General features: G+C 61.4%; 1 protein-coding gene across 1 annotated transcript in view; it reads left to right on the top strand.

Annotated features, from left to right (window-relative positions):
- Positions 1-20,378, top strand: part of MIPEP (mitochondrial intermediate peptidase) — a 155,024-nt gene that overhangs the window by 52,426 nt on the left and 82,220 nt on the right. The window lies entirely within an intron of this gene.

Genomic DNA, 20,378 nt, shown 5'->3' on the forward strand with positions numbered 1-20,378 from the left:
TAGGGAGAATTGACTTTCTGTATCATCCTCTGGGGCACGGGGGTGGCTTTTGTGACCTGCTGGGTAGCGCGGAACTCTTACTGCTTTTTCAGAACCTTCTCCGAACCAGAATCCTTCTACCGTTTCCTGAGTCCCTTTCTTCAGCTGTAGCTACAGTCATGTGTGGGCAACAAGTAGCTGCCCTTTATTATATGCCCAGTAACGTCCCGTCTAGTCCTCAGAGCTGCCCCCTGAGGAAGGTGCTGTGTCCTGTTTCCAGAGGGGGAAACAAGCCTCAAAGCCTGTCTCACCTCAAAAAAGCCTTTGCTCTTTCCTCTACCCTTTATGCTTCTGAATATTCTCTAGGTCTGAATGTGTGTGTTGTTTGGTAAACTATGATGCCATATTTCCCCGATGTGTTTAGGTAGCATCTACATGATGCCAAGTCTGAAAATTCCTTAATTTTGAGGTTTAGGTTTAAATAGTGCCTTGTAATGTTAAAGGTTTTTAAGTTCTGTAAGGTAGGAGGATTAAGTGAGCGATACTTTACGGTAAGTTAGCTCTAATCTAACTGTCAACATTGTATGTTTACTGTCTGCGTGTCCCATGGAAAATGTATTCTTCTCTCAGAATTTTGGTGATACACTGTTACATTAGGTAGTGTGTTTCTTCCTTAAACTGTACCTCGCTGAGTGCCTGTGTGTACAATTATATTCATCTTTTAATCTTCAGCATTTAGAATTGTCCCTAACACAAAAAAAGCACTAAAAGAAATTAAAGGAAGGACTGAATGGAATCAGAAAAAGAAGGGCCAAAACCCACCTGTATTTGTGACTCTCTTCCTGGTTGTATCTCTGGATGTGTAATGTGAATTGGCGATTTCTATTTTTTGGACTTGACTTTAACTGTTACTGTCAACTGTAGAATAATGGGTGAGTTCCTGGAGAACTAATCTGAGTTAGTCTCCATCATAATCTGTTTCTGTGGTTAAGAGGACAGACTTGAAATATCTGTGATCCAGTCAGCTGCCTGCCCGTCAACGTGCAGAGGTGCTCTGGGGATTATGTCAACCTAGCCGACGGCATAGAAGCACATAGCCCATCAGGCAATAGCCCGGTCCACCCGGCTCCACACTTCGGGGCCTGGGAAGGAGGAGGATGGCCTGGCGCAGCTCCTGCTCCCGTAACCGCCCCGTGCCCATCCTCGAGGGCACGGACGTGCTCGGGCACAGGGCGCAGGCTTGCGGGGAGCCGGCCCTCTGCTGGGGCCTCGGGACGGGCTTCACCAGGAGCTCCTGGAGGAGCCGGGTCGTGAAAAAGTACGTCGGGTGGCAGCTTGCCGGTGCGCTCGTAGCAGCCCTCATCCGTCTCGTTGCAGGACGTTTACTGAGGACACACGGAGGCCGTAGGTGAGGCCTTCCGTCAGGAAACGGGCTCCGTTCTCAGCACCTGAGAAGCAGCCGGGAGTAAGTGCGACAGTACCCCTGCTCTTGTGGCCTCGTGTCTCAGGGGGCGCAGAGCAGGGCTGAGGGCAAGGCGACTCCAGCCGAGGGACAGTCCCCGGGGCTCAGAGACCCCGAGACAGGCAGGACGGCGCATGTGGCAGGGTCAGCGAGGGGGGGGTAGGGGGACGGACAGGGACGAGCGCGGGAATGTCCTCGCGTTCAGAACCTGCACCCCATCTGCCTGTGCACCCGCCTTGCCCACACCCCGGTAGTCCCGGCCCCTCCGCTCGCCCGCCTGGTGACGAGGGGGGTTCTCCTGTGTCCCGGGCTTCCCCTCGGGGCCGAGTCCCTCCTGTGACCCTGCCCCAGCCCCCCTTCTCATTAGCCTCCAGCCGGCAGCCTCCCTGGAGTCCACCTTTGGACCCGAGGGCTCGTCCGTCCTTTGCTGCGGTCAGTGGTGACGAGGGCCAGAGCCAAGGTGCTGGCAGCGGGGCCGGGAGACGAGCAGCCGTCGGAGGCCTGGCGGGAAGGGCCTGCGGCTGGTCACATGGGGGGGAGGGTCCGGGAGCAGGGAGTCCGGGAGGAGGGCCACGTCTGAGGGAGGAGGACGGGTCTCGCCTTGGATGTCCGCTGCACAGCGTTGCTGCCCACGCGGCCGCTCGCGGCCCCGGCCTGAAACCCAGAGTCAAGTGGACACGCGGGCGTGTGGGGCCGAGTGGTGGGGAGGCAGCGGGCGGCGTGTGGGGGGGTTAGAAGCGGCCCGTGAGAGGGGCTGCCGGGGGGCTCGGGTTCCCGAGGGCGCGCGGAGCGGGGCGCCTGCCGGACGGTGGCGAGACCCTGTCGGCGTCGGACCCGAGTGCTGGGCTGAAACGCACCACGATACTGAGGTCAGTTTAAAAATATTGTCGTCTGTTTCCAGAGCAATGAGAAGAGCCAGGAAGGGCTAGGACCACTGCTGGGAGGGTGGTGTAATGTCCCCAAAAAAGACAATTCCTGTTTTACTACTGAATTCTTCCGTCAGAGGAACCATTTTTGAACAAGATTGTTTCAAGAAAAGAATATTAAGTCCAAAACTCCACTTCAGACGAGATGAGATGGGAAGCGAGCAGCGAGCTGCTGTGGATTAATTCCCGCTTCGGACTCAGAAGGCGCGTCCAGTGGGCTGAAGGGACTGCAGACGCAGCCTCCAAAGCGGGAACCGTTTTGGGACCGTGGAGTCTGGAGAGGGCGCCAGAGGCACGGGGCAGCTTGAGCCTCGCAGAGGACTCGCCTCTTCTTGTCGCTGATCCAACACCAACTGGCTGGACGCTTTCACTGTAAGGGCAGTTCTAGCCTCAGGGCAGGAGCTAATCCCCTCGAATCTAACTCTGTGAAGAAATGACGTTAGAGGGACAGCAGAAGAGGAGTAGCAGGGTGCACCTTTCTGCTTCATTTCCTGGCCTGCTGCACATCAGGGAAGGAATTTTCCCCGTCACGTGGTCTATTCCAGAGAGCCGTCCGCCTAGGGAGAAGGTATTGGTGACTTATGAACACCTAAAAGTACTTTATCTGAACCTGAGCGTCCCAGAGCCGGTGGATTCCTTGTGGTCACAGAATCAGAAGTATGCCTCTCAGATCTGCAGGTACCATACAGCTGTCAGGAAACAAGTACCAGAGGTGCTCATTCGAGGTTCAAGCTGTCTGGACAAGCTACAGCATCAAAGCTGAAGCAGAATTAGTCGTAAATCAATCTTAAAATCAGTAGCACAAGTACAGCAGAGATACAGACTTGGTAGCAGCTCCCGTGGAAACATCCAGCTTTTTGGACGTGGTGAACTTGATGTGAATCAGCGGTCTCAGGGAGTTCCTCCCAAACCTCGGTCGACCTTAGGCTGCTTCGCAGGACCTGTGGGATCTGAGGAACGGGGGTGTTGTCTTTCTTCTCCATGCTTGTTGGTTCTGGCCTTCAGCCTAACCCTTCCAGTTGCTTCCAGCGGTTCCACACTTCTGGAAGCACGGGCTTTGTCCTCCCTTGAACATTTTCATACACAGCTCCTCTTTTAGTCGTAGTAAAATACATATAACGTACAACGTGCCAGCTTCACCGTGTTTCAGTGACTGTTCAGGGGTGTTAAGTGCATTGTCGTTGCTCTGCTTCCCTCACCACCGCCATCCCCAGAACACTGTTCATCCTGCACAACTGGTGCTCTGTCCCCATTAGACACGAGCGCCTCATTTCCCCTCCCCCAGCCCGTCAGCCAGCACTCTGCTCTGTTTCCATGAATTTCACTATTCTAGGGACCTCATATAAGTGGAATTATACAGTATTTATCCTTCTGTGGCTGGTTTATTTCATTTAGCATGATGTTTTCAAGGTTCATCCAGGTGTAGCCTGTGTCAGAATTTCTTTCCTTTCTAAGGCTGAGTGATTTTCTTTGTGTGGATGGACCACATTTTGTTCAGCCATTCATCCGTCGATGGACACTTGGATTGCTTCCACCTTTCAGCTACCATTGTTACCAAACTCAGGTTTGGCCGCTCACCGCTCAAAAAGCCAATACTTAAGAGATGAGTGCTGGTAGGAGAGAAAGTTTGCTTTATTCAAGAGGCCGGTGACCTGGGGAGAAGGCGGACTCGTGTCCCGGAACCAATTCTGAAGATTCTGCTCAACCGTGAAGGTTTTTAAAGGGAAAGGGGAAGTGGTCTCCGTTAATCACTGAGGTCAGAGCCGTCGCTATCCCCTACTGCGCGCAGCCGTGTCGACTCCTTGTGGTCTTTCCTTAGGTGCGGTCTTACTCACACAGTCTGCTCACGTGATTACTGAACCCCCGGGGAGCTGGGGGAGAGGGCTGGTCATCTGTTAATTACTTACTCTTCATTTCTACTACCTTAAGGAAAGAACCAACAGGTTAGGCAAAGTATCATGCGATCAAAAGGTTTGAAAGGTGTGCTTGGGCTGGAGGTTAGTTGAAATACAGCTTTGCTAAAGTGACAAGGCATAAAGGGCCTCCTGCAGAGAGCTCTTTCCTACGAGGAGCGGCCTGCAAAAAGCTGCTTACAAATCCCTACTGTCAGACATCACTCCATTTCTGCGGGATTATGGGCTAAGGTCCGTCTTCTGTAACTGCTTCATGCTGACACAGGGCGCTGTATTCTCGGAGCGGAAGATGGGTCTGTACCATCTCTTTGCTGACAGTGTGGTCTGCTTACATGTACGGGCAGAGCAAGCTACGGTTATTTTGATGCCCACAAAGATACAGACTATTATGAGAAATAGTGTTAATCCTATTCTCTTGAGGCCAGTTCTTAGAATTGTGCTAGCCAGAGATTCGGTACTGCTCAAGATGGAGCGGCTTGTGTCACGGCTACAGTCTGGTCATCACTCAGCATAAACTCCTGTGTGGTTGGAAGGGGCGTGATGAGTAACAAAGACGCTTCTCTCACTCCTCCCCTCAGGAAGTTCCGAGGGTTTTGGAAGCCCTGTGCCAGGAACCGGGGATGAAGACCACATGTATATTTCTTCCTGGATCCCAGGAGCACACGCCCTGTCTCCCTTCGCAGGGTCTGCGTCGTCCGTCCCCTTTGTCCTCGGTCCTCAGTTTCCAACCCCCCTCCTCCTGCCTTGTGCCCCCTCCCCGCCAACACGCCTCTGCCCTCAGCGCACCACATGCAGCAGGGCTGCCAAGCCCAGGGCATTTCAGGCTACGGGGACTCCTGTTCCTTGTGGGATGACAGTGACATCGGTGATCTAGAAAGCACCCTGAGAAGAGGCTGCCACATCATGTAAAGTTGGGAACCCCTTCCTCTTAGGAATGTTGTAAGAATATGGTTTTAGACCAGAAAAGGAAGCTGCAGTCTGCCGTAATATTTGAAGGATACCATGTAGAGGAAGAAAATATATCTGCTGTGTCATTCCAGAAAACAGTATTACTGGGAACAGTGGATGAGAATCAAATAAAGCTGATTTCAGCCCAGTAGATTCATCTCAAAAATGATCGGAAAGGAGATGCCTCTGAAAGTAGTATGTTTTTATTTAATGCTTAATGTTGCAAAATCATACTGTAGAATGCACATCTAGGAAACCAGCACCCAACTTAAAAAGTAAAGTGTTACCAAATGCTCCTCTTTGGAGGTAAGGACAGTCTTGAATTCCTATTAGTTTGTTGATTAAAAATAGTCTTTACACATACGTTATTTATTCCTCAGCAACATAGTGTTTAGTTGTGTATTTGAGGTTTAAAAAAATATGGTATTAGACGGTTTCTAACCTTCTGTGATTCTTTTTATAATCCTGGTGTGCCTAAGATTCATCCGTGTTGCACGTAGATGCAGTATATTTACTTTCAATTCAGCATAATATTCTGTAATTTATGTACTCATTCTTCTGTCATTGAAATGGGTTCCTCCAGGTTTTTACCAGTTCGTCTGTATCTGCTGTGAACATTTTTTTTACTTTTCTCCTCATATTCATGTGCATGGTTGGAATTGCTGGGTTTGTGAGGTGTGTGCGTCTTCAAGTTTATGAGGTGATGCCATGTTTTTTTTTTCATTGAGGTATGTTTGGCATACTGTGTTAGTTTCAGGTATGTAACTTAATTTGCTATGTGTGCATATTGTGAAAGGATCACAGTAATTTTAGTTAACATCCATCACCTCACATAGTTACGATTTTTTCCTTGTGAAGAGAACTTTTAAGATCTGCTCTTTTAGCAGCTTCCAGACACACAATGTAGTACTATTAACTGTGGTCACCATGCTGTACATGACATGCCCAGACTCTTCCACCTTATGACTAGACGTGGGTACACTTTACCCGCCACCTCTGGCGACCACCAGTCTGTTCAGTTTTTTTGTTTTCTTCTTAAGATTCCACACATAAATGAGATCACGGGGAGTTTGTCTTCCTCCGACCCGCTTCCCTCTCCAGGCTGCCGTCCAGAACGTTCATGCTTACTGACCCTTTCTGGCAGTGGTTCCCCTCGCACCTCATCCTCATCGATGTCTGATGCTGTCAGAAGTTGTAATTTTGCCAGTTTTGTGGCTGTGAAATGGAATGCTGCGAGGACCTCAGCTGCCAGCAGTACCCCCCTAGTAGAGGACGTCTAGGTTAAACATCTCTTTATGTTTTCATTGTTCATCTTTGTTTCCTCTCGCATGCCTGTTTCTCTTCTCATTTTCCTGTGTGACGTTTGCCTTTCTCTATTGATTTCTCAGATTTCTTGACATGTTGGAATAATAATCCTTTGTCAGCTGTATGTCTGCTCTCAGTTTACAGCTTGTCTTTTCACTTTCTTTATGGAATCTTTTGATGGGTTTAACTTCATTTTAATTTTGTTGAATCCAGCAATCTTTTCGTCCTAGTGAATGCTTTAAATATCCTATTTTTAAAAACCTTTGTTTCCCTCGAAGTCATAAAGAGATTCTTCTGTTTTTTCCTGGAAGTTTTAGTGTCTTTCCCTTATCTTGAGGTCTTTAATCAAGTTGGAACTGCTCTTTGTGTTTGGTGTGAAGTGGAAATGCCGTTTCCCTTCGTCCTGGTGGATGACCAAGTTGTCTGAGCACCGTGTACTCTGTCCAGTGACCTGGGGGGTGGGTGCCCAGTGCCCTCCTGTGTGCACTCATCTGCTCTGGGGCCCCCTACTCTGTCCAGTGACCTGGGGGGGTGGGTGCCCAGTGCCCTCCTGTGTGCACTCGTCTGCTCTGGGGTCCCCTACTCTGTCCAGTGACCTGGGGGGTGGGTGCCCAGTGCCCTCCTGTGTGCACTCATCTGCTCTGGGGCCCCCTACTCTGTCCAGTGACCTGGGGGCTGGGTGCCCAGTGCCCTCCTGTGTGCACTCGTCTGCTCTGGGTTCCCCTACTCTGTCCAGTGACCTGGCGGGGTGGGTGCCCAGTGCCCTCCTGTGTGCACTCGTCTGCTCTGGGCCCCTACTCTGTCCAGTGACCTGGGGGGTGGGTGCCCAGTGCCCTCCTGTGTGCACTCGTCTGCTCTGGCCCCCCTACTCTGTCCAGTGACCTGGGGGGTGGGTGCCCAGTGCCCTCCTGTGTGCACTCGTCTGCTCTGGGGCCCCCTACTCTGTCCAGTGACCTGGGGGGAGGGTGCCCAGTGCCCTCCTGTGTGCACTCGTCTGCTCTGGGGCCCCCTACTCTGTCCAGTGACCTGGGGGGGTGGGTGCCCAGTGCCCTCCTGTGTGCACTCGTCTGCTCTGGGGCCCCCTACTCTGTCCAGTGCCTGGGGGGTGGGTGCCCAGTGCCCTCCTGTGTGCACTCGTCTGCTCTGGGCCCCCTACTCTGTCCAGTGCCTGGGGGGTGGGTGCCCAGTGCCCTCCTGTGTGCACTCGTCTGCTCTGGGCCCCCTACTCTGTCCAGTGACCTGGGGGGTGGGTGCCCAGTGCCCTCCTGTGTGCACTCATCTGCTCTGGGGCCCCTTACTCTGTCCAGTGACCTGGGGGCTGGGTGCCCAGTGCCCTCCTGTGTGCACTCGTCTGCTCTGGGGTCCCCTACTCTTTCCAGTGACCTGGCGGGGTGGGTGCCCAGTGCCCTCCTGTGTGCACTCGTCTGCTCTGGGCCCCTACTCTGTCCAGTGACCTGGGGGGTGGGTGCCCAGTGCCCTCCTGTGTGCACTCGTCTGCTCTGGCCCCCCTACTCTGTCCAGTGACCTGGGGGGTGGGTGCCCAGTGCCCTCCTGTGTGCACTCATCTGCTCTGGGGCCCCCTACTCTGTCCAGTGACCTGGGGGCTGGGTGCCCAGTGCCCTCCTGTGTGCACTCGTCTGCTCTGGGGTCCCCTACTCTGTCCAGTGACCTGGCGGGGTGGGTGCCCAGTGCCCTCCTGTGTGCACTCGTCTGCTCTGGGCCCCTACTCTGTCCAGTGACCTGGGGGGTGGGTGCCCAGTGCCCTCCTGTGTGCACTCGTCTGCTCTGGCCCCCCTACTCTGTCCAGTGACCTGGGGGGGTGGGTGCCCAGTGCCCTCCTGTGTGCACTCGTCTGCTCTGGGGTCCCCTACTCTGTCCAGTGACCTGGGGGGTGGGTGCCCAGTGCCCTCCTGTGTGCACTCGTCTGCTCTGGGGCCCCCTACTCTGTCCAGTGACCTGGGGGGTGGGTGCCCAGTGCCCTCCTGTGTGCACTCGTCTGCTCTGGGGCCCCCTACTCTGTCCAGTGACCTGGGGGGAGGGTGCCCAGTGCCCTCCTGTGTGCACTCGTCTGCTCTGGGGCCCCCTACTCTGTCCAGTGACCTGGGGGGGTGGGTGCCCAGTGCCCTCCTGTGTGCACTCGTCTGCTCTGGGGCCCCCTACTCTGTCCAGTGACCTGGGGGGTGGGTGCCCAGTGCCCTCCTGTGTGCACTCATCTGCTCTGGGCCCCCTACTCTGTCCAGTGACCTGGGGGGTGGGTGCCCAGTGCCCTCCTGTGTGCACTCGTCTGCTCTGGGGCTCCCTACTCTGTCCAGTGACCTGGGGGGTGGGTGCCCAGTGCCCTCCTGTGTGCACTCGTCTGCTCTGGGGCCCCCTACTCTGTCCAGTGACCTGGGGGGTGGGTGCCCAGTGCCCTCCTGTGTGCACTCGTCTGCTCTGGGGCCCCCTACTCTGTCCAGTGACCTGGGGGGTGGGTGCCCAGTGCCCTCCTGTGTGCACTCATCTGCTCTGGGGCCCCCTACTCTCTCCAGTGACCTGGGGGGTGGGTGCCCAGTGCCCTCCTATGTGCACTCATCTGCTCTGGGGCTCCCTACTCTGTCCAGTGACCTGGGGGGTGGGTGCCCAGTGCCCTCCTGTGTGCACTCATCTGCTCTGGGCCCCCTACTCTGTCCAGTGACCTGGGGGGTGGGTGCCCAGTGCCCTCCTGTGTGCACCTGTCTGCTCTGGGGCCCCCTACTCTCTCCAGTGACCTGGGGGGTGGGTGCCCAGTGCCCTCCTGTGTGCACTCGTCTGCTCTGGGGCCCCCTACTCTCTCCAGTGACCTGGGGGGTGGGTGCCCAGTGCCCTCCTGTGTGCACTCGTCTGCTCTGGGGCCCCCTACTCTGTCCAGTGACCTGGGGGGGGTGGGTGCCCAGTGCCCTCCTGTGTGCACTCGTCTGCTCTGGGGCCCCCTACTCTGTCCAGTGACCTGGGGGGTGGGTGCCCAGTGCCCTCCTGTGTGCAGTCGTCTGCTCTGGGCCCCTACTCTGTCCAGTGACCTGGGGGGTGGGTGCCCAGTGCCCTCCTGTGTGCACTCGTCTGCTCTGGGGTCCCTACTCTGTCCAGTGACCTGGGGGCTGGGTGCCCAGTGCCCTCCTGTGTGCACTCGTCTGCTCTGGGCCCCTACTCTGTCCAGTGACCTGGGGGGTGGGTGCCCAGTGCCCTCCTGTGTGCACTCGTCTGCTCTGGGCCCCCTACTCTGTCCAGTGACCTGGGGGGTGGGTGCCCAGTGCCCTCCTGTGTGCACCTGTCTGCTCTGGGGCCCCCTACTCTGTCCAGTGACCTGGGGGGTGGGTGCCCAGTGCCCTCCTGTGTGCACTCGTCTGCTCTGGGGCCCCCTACTCTGTCCAGTGACCTGGGGGGTGGGTGCCCAGTGCCCTCCTGTGTGCACTCGTCTGCTCTGGGGCCCCCTACTCTGTCCAGTGACCTGGGGGGTGGGTGCCCAGTGCTCTCCTGTGTGCACTCGTCTGCTCTGGGCCCCCTACTCTGTCCAGTGCCTGGGGGGTGGGTGCCCAGTGCCCTCCTGTGTGCACTCGTCTGCTCTGGGGTCCCCTACTCTGTCCAGTGACCTGGGGGGGTGGGTGCCCAGTGCCCTCCTGTGTGCACTCGTCTGCTCTGGGGTCCCCTACTCTGTCCAGTGACCTGGGGGGTGGGTGCCCAGTGCCCTCCTGTGTGCACTCGTCTGCTCTGGGGCCCCCTACTCTGTCCAGTGACCTGGGGGGTGGGTGCCCAGTGCCCTCCTGTGTGCACTCGTCTGCTCTGGGGCCCCCTACTCTGTCCAGTGACCTGGGGGCTGGGTGCCCAGTGCCCTCCTGTGTGCACTCGTCTGCTCTGGGGTCCCCTACTCTTTCCAGTGACCTGGCGGGGTGGGTGCCCAGTGCCCTCCTGTGTGCACTCGTCTGCTCTGGGCCCCTACTCTGTCCAGTGACCTGGGGGGTGGGTGCCCAGTGCCCTCCTGTGTGCACTCGTCTGCTCTGGGCCCCCTACTCTGTCCAGTGACCTGGGGGGTGGGTGCCCAGTGCCCTCCTGTGTGCACTCGTCTGCTCTGGGCCCCCTACTCTGTCCAGTGCCTGGGGGGTGGGTGCCCAGTGCCCTCCTGTGTGCACTCGTCTGCTCTGGGCCCCCTACTCTGTCCAGTGACCTGGGGGGTGGGTGCCCAGTGCCCTCCTGTGTGCACTCATCTGCTCTGGGGCCCCTTACTCTGTCCAGTGACCTGGGGGCTGGGTGCCCAGTGCCCTCCTGTGTGCACTCGTCTGCTCTGGGGTCCCCTACTCTTTCCAGTGACCTGGCGGGGTGGGTGCCCAGTGCCCTCCTGTGTGCACTCGTCTGCTCTGGGCCCCTACTCTGTCCAGTGACCTGGGGGGTGGGTGCCCAGTGCCCTCCTGTGTGCACTCGTCTGCTCTGGCCCCCCTACTCTGTCCAGTGACCTGGGGGGTGGGTGCCCAGTGCCCTCCTGTGTGCACTCATCTGCTCTGGGGCCCCCTACTCTGTCCAGTGACCTGGGGGCTGGGTGCCCAGTGCCCTCCTGTGTGCACTCGTCTGCTCTGGGGTCCCCTACTCTGTCCAGTGACCTGGCGGGGTGGGTGCCCAGTGCCCTCCTGTGTGCACTCGTCTGCTCTGGGCCCCTACTCTGTCCAGTGACCTGGGGGGTGGGTGCCCAGTGCCCTCCTGTGTGCACTCGTCTGCTCTGGCCCCCCTACTCTGTCCAGTGACCTGGGGGGTGGGTGCCCAGTGCCCTCCTGTGTGCACTCATCTGCTCTGGGGCCCCCTACTCTGTCCAGTGACCTGGGGGCTGGGTGCCCAGTGCCCTCCTGTGTGCACTCGTCTGCTCTGGGGTCCCCTACTCTGTCCAGTGACCTGGCGGGGTGGGTGCCCAGTGCCCTCCTGTGTGCACTCGTCTGCTCTGGGGCCCCCTACTCTGTCCAGTGACCTGGGGGGTGGGTGCCCAGTGCCCTCCTGTGTGCACTCGTCTGCTCTGGGGCCCCCTACTCTGTCCAGTGACCTGGGGGGTGGGTGCCCAGTGCCCTCCTGTGTGCACTCGTCTGCTCTGGGGCCCCCTACTCTGTCCAGTGAGCTGGGGGGTGGGTGCCCAGTGCCCTCCTGTGTGCACTCGTCTGCTCTGGGGCCCCCTACTCTGTCCAGTGAGCTGGGGGGTGGGTGCCCAGTGCCCTCCTGTGTGCAGTCGTCTGCTCTGGGGCCCCCTACTCTGTCCAGTGACCTGGGGGGTGGGTGCCCAGTGCCCTCCTGTGTGCACTCGTCTGCTCTGGGGCCCCCTACTCTGTCCAGTGACCTGGGGGGTGGGTGCCCAGTGCCCTCCTGTGTGCACTCGTCTGCTCTGGGGCCCCCTACTCTGTCCAGTGACCTGGGGGGTGGGTGCCCAGTGCCCTCCTGTGTGCACTCGTCTGCTCTGGGGCCCCCTACTCTGTCCAGTGACCTGGGGGTTGGGTGCCCAGTGCCCTCCTGTGTGCACTCGTCTGCTCTGGGGCCCCCTACTCTGTCCAGTGCCTGGGGGGTGGGTGCCCAGTGCCCTCCTGTGTGCAGTCGTCTGCTCTGGGGCCCCCTACTCTGTCCAGTGACCTGGGGGGTGGGTGCCCAGTGCCCTCCTGTGTGCACTCGTCTGCTCTGGGGCCCCCTACTCTGTCCAGTGACCTGGCGGGGTGGGTGCCCAGTGCCCTCCTGTGTGCACTCGTCTGCTCTGGGCCCCTACTCTGTCCAGTGACCTGGGGGGTGGGTGCCCAGTGCCCTCCTGTGTGCACTCGTCTGCTCTGGCCCCCCTACTCTGTCCAGTGACCTGGGGGGTGGGTGCCCAGTGCCCTCCTGTGTGCACTCGTCTGCTCTGGGGCCCCCTACTCTGTCCAGTGACCTGGCGGGGTGGGTGCCCAGTGCCCTCCTGTGTGCACTCGTCTGCTCTGGGCCCCTACTCTGTCCAGTGACCTGGGGGGTGGGTGCCCAGTGCCCTCCTGTGTGCACTCGTCTGCTCTGGCCCCCCTACTCTGTCCAGTGACCTGGGGGGTGGGTGCCCAGTGCCCTCCTGTGTGCACTCGTCTGCTCTGGGGCCCCCTACTCTGTCCAGTGACCTGGGGGGAGGGTGCCCAGTGCCCTCCTGTGTGCACTCGTCTGCTCTGGGGCCCCCTACTCTGTCCAGTGACCTGGGGGGGTGGGTGCCCAGTGCCCTCCTGTGTGCAGTCGTCTGCTCTGGGGCCCCCTACTCTGTCCAGTGCCTGGGGGGTGGGTGCCCAGTGCCCTCCTGTGTGCACTCGTCTGCTCTGGGGCCCCCTACTCTGTCCAGTGAGCTGGGGGGTGGGTGCCCAGTGCCCTCCTGTGTGCACTCGTCTGCTCTGGGGCCCCCTACTCTGTCCAGTGACCTGGGGGGTGGGTGCCCAGTGCTCTCCTGTGTGCACTCGTCTGCTCTGGGGTCCCCTACTCTGTCCAGTGACCTGGGGGGTGGGTGCCCAGTGCTCTCCTGTGTGCACTCGTCTGCTCTGGGCCCCCTACTCTGTCCAGTGCCTGGGGGGTGGGTGCCCAGTGCCCTCCTGTGTGCACTCGTCTGCTCTGGGGTCCCCTACTCTTTCCAGTGACCTGGCGGGGTGGGTGCCCAGTGCCCTCCTGTGTGCACTCGTCTGCTCTGGGCCCCTACTCTGTCCAGTGACCTGGGGGGTGGGTGCCCAGTGCCCTCCTGTGTGCACTCGTCTGCTCTGGCCCCCCTACTCTGTCCAGTGACCTGGGGGGTGGGTGCCCAGTGCCCTCCTGTGTGCACTCATCTGCTCTGGGGCCCCCTACTCTGTCCAGTGACCTGGGGGCTGGGTGCCCAGTGCCCTCCTGTGTGCACTCGTCTGCTCTGGGGTCCCCTACTCTGTCCAGTGACCTGGCGGGGTGGGTGCCCAGTGCCCTCCTGTGTGCACTCGTCTGCTCTGGGCCCCTACTCTGTCCAGTGACCTGGGGGGTGGGTGCCCAGTGCCCTCCTGTGTGCACTCGTCTGCTCTGGCCCCCCTACTCTGTCCAGTGACCTGGGGGGTGGGTGCCCAGTGCCCTCCTGTGTGCACTCATCTGCTCTGGGGCCCCCTACTCTGTCCAGTGACCTGGGGGCTGGGTGCCCAGTGCCCTCCTGTGTGCACTCGTCTGCTCTGGGGTCCCCTACTCTTTCCAGTGACCTGGCGGGGTGGGTGCCCAGTGCCCTCCTGTGTGCACTCGTCTGCTCTGGGCCCCTACTCTGTCCAGTGACCTGGGGGGTGGGTGCCCAGTGCCCTCCTGTGTGCACTCGTCTGCTCTGGCCCCCCTACTCTGTCCAGTGACCTGGGGGGTGGGTGCCCAGTGCCCTCCTGTGTGCACTCATCTGCTCTGGGGCCCCCTACTCTGTCCAGTGACCTGGGGGCTGGGTGCCCAGTGCCCTCCTGTGTGCACTCGTCTGCTCTGGGGTCCCCTACTCTGTCCAGTGACCTGGCGGGGTGGGTGCCCAGTGCCCTCCTGTGTGCACTCGTCTGCTCTGGGCCCCTACTCTGTCCAGTGACCTGGGGGGTGGGTGCCCAGTGCCCTCCTGTGTGCACTCGTCTGCTCTGGCCCCCCTACTCTGTCCAGTGACCTGGGGGGTGGGTGCCCAGTGCCCTCCTGTGTGCACTCATCTGCTCTGGGGCCCCCTACTCTGTCCAGTGACCTGGGGGCTGGGTGCCCAGTGCCCTCCTGTGTGCACTCGTCTGCTCTGGGGTCCCCTACTCTGTCCAGTGACCTGGCGGGGTGGGTGCCCAGTGCCCTCCTGTGTGCACTCGTCTGCTCTGGGGCCCCCTACTCTGTCCAGTGACCTGGGGGGTGGGTGCCCAGTGCCCTCCTGTGTGCACTCGTCTGCTCTGGGGCCCCCTACTCTGTCCAGTGACCTGGGGGGTGGGTGCCCAGTGCCCTCCTGTGTGCACTCGTCTGCTCTGGGGCCCCCTACTCTGTCCAGTGAGCTGGGGGGTGGGTGCCCAGTGCCCTCCTGTGTGCACTCGTCTGCTCTGGGGCCCCCTACTCTGTCCAGTGAGCTGGGGGGTGGGTGCCCAGTGCCCTCCTGTGTGCAGTCGTCTGCTCTGGGGCCCCCTACTCTGTCCAGTGACCTGGGGGGTGGGTGCCCAGTGCCCTCCTGTGTGCACTCGTCTGCTCTGGGGCCCCCTACTCTGTCCAGTGACCTGGGGGGTGGGTGCCCAGTGCCCTCCTGTGTGCACTCGTCTGCTCTGGGGCCCCCTACTCTGTCCAGTGACCTGGGGGGTGGGTGCCCAGTGCCCTCCTGTGTGCACTCGTCTGCTCTGGGGCCCCCTACTCTGTCCAGTGACCTGGGGGTTGGGTGCCCAGTGCCCTCCTGTGTGCACTCGTCTGCTCTGGGGCCCCCTACTCTGTCCAGTGCCTGGGGGGTGGGTGCCCAGTGCCCTCCTGTGTGCAGTCGTCTGCTCTGGGGCCCCCTACTCTGTCCAGTGACCTGGGGGGTGGGTGCCCAGTGCCCTCCTGTGTGCACTCGTCTGCTCTGGGGCCCCCTACTCTGTCCAGTGACCTGGCGGGGTGGGTGCCCAGTGCCCTCCTGTGTGCACTCGTCTGCTCTGGGCCCCTACTCTGTCCAGTGACCTGGGGGGTGGGTGCCCAGTGCCCTCCTGTGTGCACTCGTCTGCTCTGGCCCCCCTACTCTGTCCAGTGACCTGGGGGGTGGGTGCCCAGTGCCCTCCTGTGTGCACTCGTCTGCTCTGGGGCCCCCTACTCTGTCCAGTGACCTGGCGGGGTGGGTGCCCAGTGCCCTCCTGTGTGCACTCGTCTGCTCTGGGCCCCTACTCTGTCCAGTGACCTGGGGGGTGGGTGCCCAGTGCCCTCCTGTGTGCACTCGTCTGCTCTGGCCCCCCTACTCTGTCCAGTGACCTGGGGGGTGGGTGCCCAGTGCCCTCCTGTGTGCACTCGTCTGCTCTGGGGCCCCCTACTCTGTCCAGTGACCTGGGGGGAGGGTGCCCAGTGCCCTCCTGTGTGCACTCGTCTGCTCTGGGGCCCCCTACTCTGTCCAGTGACCTGGGGGGGTGGGTGCCCAGTGCCCTCCTGTGTGCAGTCGTCTGCTCTGGGGCCCCCTACTCTGTCCAGTGCCTGGGGGGTGGGTGCCCAGTGCCCTCCTGTGTGCACTCGTCTGCTCTGGGGCCCCCTACTCTGTCCAGTGAGCTGGGGGGTGGGTGCCCAGTGCCCTCCTGTGTGCACTCGTCTGCTCTGGGGCCCCCTACTCTGTCCAGTGACCTGGGGGGTGGGTGCCCAGTGCTCTCCTGTGTGCACTCGTCTGCTCTGGGGTCCCCTACTCTGTCCAGTGACCTGGGGGGTGGGTGCCCAGTGCTCTCCTGTGTGCACTCGTCTGCTCTGGGCCCCCTACTCTGTCCAGTGCCTGGGGGGTGGGTGCCCAGTGCCCTCCTGTGTGCACTCGTCTGCTCTGGGGTCCCCTACTCTGTCCAGTGACCTGGGGGGGTGGGTGCCCAGTGCCCTCCTGTGTGCACTCGTCTGCTCTGGGGTCCCCTACTCTGTCCAGTGACCTGGGGGGTGGGTGCCCAGTGCCCTCCTGTGTGCACTCGTCTGCTCTGGGGCCCCCTACTCTGTCCAGTGACCTGGGGGGTGGGTGCCCAGTGCCCTCCTGTGTGCACTCGTCTGCTCTGGGGCCCCCTACTCTGTCCAGTGACCTGGGGGCTGGGTGCCCAGTGCCCTCCTGTGTGCACTCGTCTGCTCTGGGGTCCCCTACTCTTTCCAGTGACCTGGCGGGGTGGGTGCCCAGTGCCCTCCTGTGTGCACTCGTCTGCTCTGGGCCCCTACTCTGTCCAGTGACCTGGGGGGTGGGTGCCCAGTGCCCTCCTGTGTGCACTCGTCTGCTCTGGCCCCCCTACTCTGTCCAGTGACCTGGGGGGTGGGTGCCCAGTGCCCTCCTGTGTGCACTCATCTGCTCTGGGGCCCCCTACTCTGTCCAGTGACCTGGGGGGTGGGTGCCCAGTGCCCTCCTGTGTGCACTCGTCTGCTCTGGGGCCCCCTACTCTGTCCAGTGACCTGGGGGGTGGGTGCCCAGTGCCCTCCTGTGTGCACTCGTCTGCTCTGGGGCCCCCTACTCTGTCCAGTGACCTGGGGGCTGGGTGCCCAGTGCCCTCCTGTGTGCACTCGTCTGCTCTGGGGTCCCCTACTCTTTCCAGTGACCTGGCGGGGTGGGGTGCCCAGTGCCCTCCTGTGTGCACTCGTCTGCTCTGGGCCCCTACTCTGTCCAGTGACCTGGGGGGTGGGTGCCCAGTGCCCTCCTGTGTGCACTCGTCTGCTCTGGCCCCCCTACTCTGTCCAGTGACCTGGGGGGTGGGTGCCCAGTGCCCCTCCTGTGTGCACTCATCTGCTCTGGGGCCCCCTACTCTGTCCAGTGACCTGGGGGGTGGGTGCCCAGTGCCCTCCTGTGTGCACTCGTCTGCTCTGGGGTCCCCTACTCTGTCCAGTGACCTGGCGGGGTGGGTGCCCAGTGCCCTCCTGTGTGCACTCGTCTGCTCTGGGCCCCTACTCTGTCCAGTGACCTGGGGGGTGGGTGCCCAGTGCCCTCCTGTGTGCACTCGTCTGCTCTGGGCCCCCTACTCTGTCCAGTGACCTGGGGGGTGGGTGCCCAGTGCCCTCCTGTGTGCACTCGTCTGCTCTGGGGCCCCCTACTCTGTCCAGTGACCTGGGGGGAGGGTGCCCAGTGCCCTCCTGTGTGCACTCGTCTGCTCTGGGGCCCCCTACTCTGTCCAGTGACCTGGGGGGGGTGGGTGCCCAGTGCCCTCCTGTGTGCACTCGTCTGCTCTGGGGCCCCCTACTCTGTCCAGTGCCTGGGGGGGTGGGTGCCCAGTGCCCTCCTGTGTGCACTCGTCTGCTCTGGGGCCCCCTGCTCTGTCCAGTGACCTGGGGGGGTGGGTGCCCAGTGCCCTCCTGTGTGCACTCATCTGCTCTGGGCCCCCTACTCTGTCCAGTGACCTGGGGGGTGGGTGCCCAGTGCCCTCCTGTGTGCACTCGTCTGCTCTGGGCCCCCTACTCTGTCCAGTGACCTGGGGGGTGGGTGCCCAGTGCCCTCCTGTGTGCACTCGTCTGCTCTGGGCCCCCTACTCTGTCCAGTGCCTGGGGGGTGGGTGCCCAGTGCCCTCCTGTGTGCACTCGTCTGCTCTGGGCCCCCTACTCTGTCCAGTGACCTGGGGGGTGGGTGCCCAGTGCCCTCCTGTGTGCACTCATCTGCTCTGGGGCCCCTTACTCTGTCCAGTGACCTGGGGGCTGGGTGCCCAGTGCCCTCCTGTGTGCACTCGTCTGCTCTGGGGTCCCCTACTCTTTCCAGTGACCTGGCGGGGTGGGTGCCCAGTGCCCTCCTGTGTGCACTCGTCTGCTCTGGGCCCCTACTCTGTCCAGTGACCTGGGGGGTGGGTGCCCAGTGCCCTCCTGTGTGCACTCGTCTGCTCTGGCCCCCCTACTCTGTCCAGTGACCTGGGGGGTGGGTGCCCAGTGCCCTCCTGTGTGCACTCATCTGCTCTGGGGCCCCCTACTCTGTCCAGTGACCTGGGGGCTGGGTGCCCAGTGCCCTCCTGTGTGCACTCGTCTGCTCTGGGGTCCCCTACTCTGTCCAGTGACCTGGCGGGGTGGGTGCCCAGTGCCCTCCTGTGTGCACTCGTCTGCTCTGGGCCCCTACTCTGTCCAGTGACCTGGGGGGTGGGTGCCCAGTGCCCTCCTGTGTGCACTCGTCTGCTCTGGCCCCCCTACTCTGTCCAGTGACCTGGGGGGTGGGTGCCCAGTGCCCTCCTGTGTGCACTCATCTGCTCTGGGGCCCCCTACTCTGTCCAGTGACCTGGGGGCTGGGTGCCCAGTGCCCTCCTGTGTGCACTCGTCTGCTCTGGGGTCCCCTACTCTGTCCAGTGACCTGGCGGGGTGGGTGCCCAGTGCCCTCCTGTGTGCACTCGTCTGCTCTGGGGCCCCCTACTCTGTCCAGTGACCTGGGGGGTGGGTGCCCAGTGCCCTCCTGTGTGCACTCGTCTGCTCTGGGGCCCCCTACTCTGTCCAGTGACCTGGGGGGTGGGTGCCCAGTGCCCTCCTGTGTGCACTCGTCTGCTCTGGGGCCCCCTACTCTGTCCAGTGAGCTGGGGGGTGGGTGCCCAGTGCCCTCCTGTGTGCACTCGTCTGCTCTGGGGCCCCCTACTCTGTCCAGTGAGCTGGGGGGTGGGTGCCCAGTGCCCTCCTGTGTGCAGTCGTCTGCTCTGGGGCCCCCTACTCTGTCCAGTGACCTGGGGGGTGGGTGCCCAGTGCCCTCCTGTGTGCACTCGTCTGCTCTGGGGCCCCCTACTCTGTCCAGTGACCTGGGGGGTGGGTGCCCAGTGCCCTCCTGTGTGCACTCGTCTGCTCTGGGGCCCCCTACTCTGTCCAGTGACCTGGGGGTTGGGTGCCCAGTGCCCTCCTGTGTGCACTCGTCTGCTCTGGGGCCCCCTACTCTGTCCAGTGCCTGGGGGGTGGGTGCCCAGTGCCCTCCTGTGTGCAGTCGTCTGCTCTGGGGCCCCCTACTCTGTCCAGTGACCTGGGGGGTGGGTGCCCAGTGCCCTCCTGTGTGCACTCGTCTGCTCTGGGGCCCCCTACTCTGTCCAGTGACCTGGCGGGGTGGGTGCCCAGTGCCCTCCTGTGTGCACTCGTCTGCTCTGGGCCCCTACTCTGTCCAGTGACCTGGGGGGTGGGTGCCCAGTGCCCTCCTGTGTGCACTCGTCTGCTCTGGCCCCCCTACTCTGTCCAGTGACCTGGGGGGTGGGTGCCCAGTGCCCTCCTGTGTGCACTCGTCTGCTCTGGGGCCCCCTACTCTGTCCAGTGACCTGGGGGGAGGGTGCCCAGTGCCCTCCTGTGTGCACTCGTCTGCTCTGGGGCCCCCTACTCTGTCCAGTGACCTGGGGGGGTGGGTGCCCAGTGCCCTCCTGTGTGCAGTCGTCTGCTCTGGGGCCCCCTACTCTGTCCAGTGCCTGGGGGGTGGGTGCCCAGTGCCCTCCTGTGTGCACTCGTCTGCTCTGGGGCCCCCTACTCTGTCCAGTGACCTGGGGGGGTGGGTGCCCAGTGCCCTCCTGTGTGCACTCATCTGCTCTGGGCCCCCTACTCTGTCCAGTGACCTGGGGGGTGGGTGCCCAGTGCCCTCCTGTGTGCACTCGTCTGCTCTGGGCCCCCTACTCTGTCCAGTGACCTGGGGGGTGGGTGTCCAGTGCCCTCCTGTGTGCACTCGTCTGCTCTGGGCCCCCTACTCTGTCCAGTGCCTGGGGGGTGGGTGCCCAGTGCCCTCCTGTGTGCACTCGTCTGCTCTGGGCCCCCTACTCTGTCCAGTGACCTGGGGGGTGGGTGCCCAGTGCCCTCCTGTGTGCACTCATCTGCTCTGGGGCCCCTTACTCTGTCCAGTGACCTGGGGGCTGGGTGCCCAGTGCCCTCTTGTGTGCACTCGTCTGCTCTGGGGTCCCCTACTCTTTCCAGTGACCTGGCGGGGTGGGTGCCCAGTGCCCTCCTGTGTGCACTCGTCTGCTCTGGGCCCCTACTCTGTCCAGTGACCTGGGGGGTGGGTGCCCAGTGCCCTCCTGTGTGCACTCGTCTGCTCTGGGCCCCTACTCTGTCCAGTGCCTGGGGGGTGGGTGCCCAGTGCCCTCCTGTGTGCACTCGTCTGCTCTGGGGTCCCCTACTCTGTCCAGTGCCTGGGGGGTGGGTGCCCAGTGCCCTCCTGTGTGCACTCGTCTGCTCTGGGGTCCCCTACTCTGTCCAGTGCCTGGGGGGTGGGTGCCCAGGGCCCTCCTGTGTGCACTCGTCTGCTCTGGCCCCATCCCGTTGTCC

The sequence above is a fragment of the Balaenoptera acutorostrata genome, chromosome 18 (assembly GCF_949987535.1).
Source record: "Balaenoptera acutorostrata chromosome 18, mBalAcu1.1, whole genome shotgun sequence".
Taxonomy (NCBI): Eukaryota; Metazoa; Chordata; class Mammalia; order Artiodactyla; family Balaenopteridae; genus Balaenoptera; species Balaenoptera acutorostrata.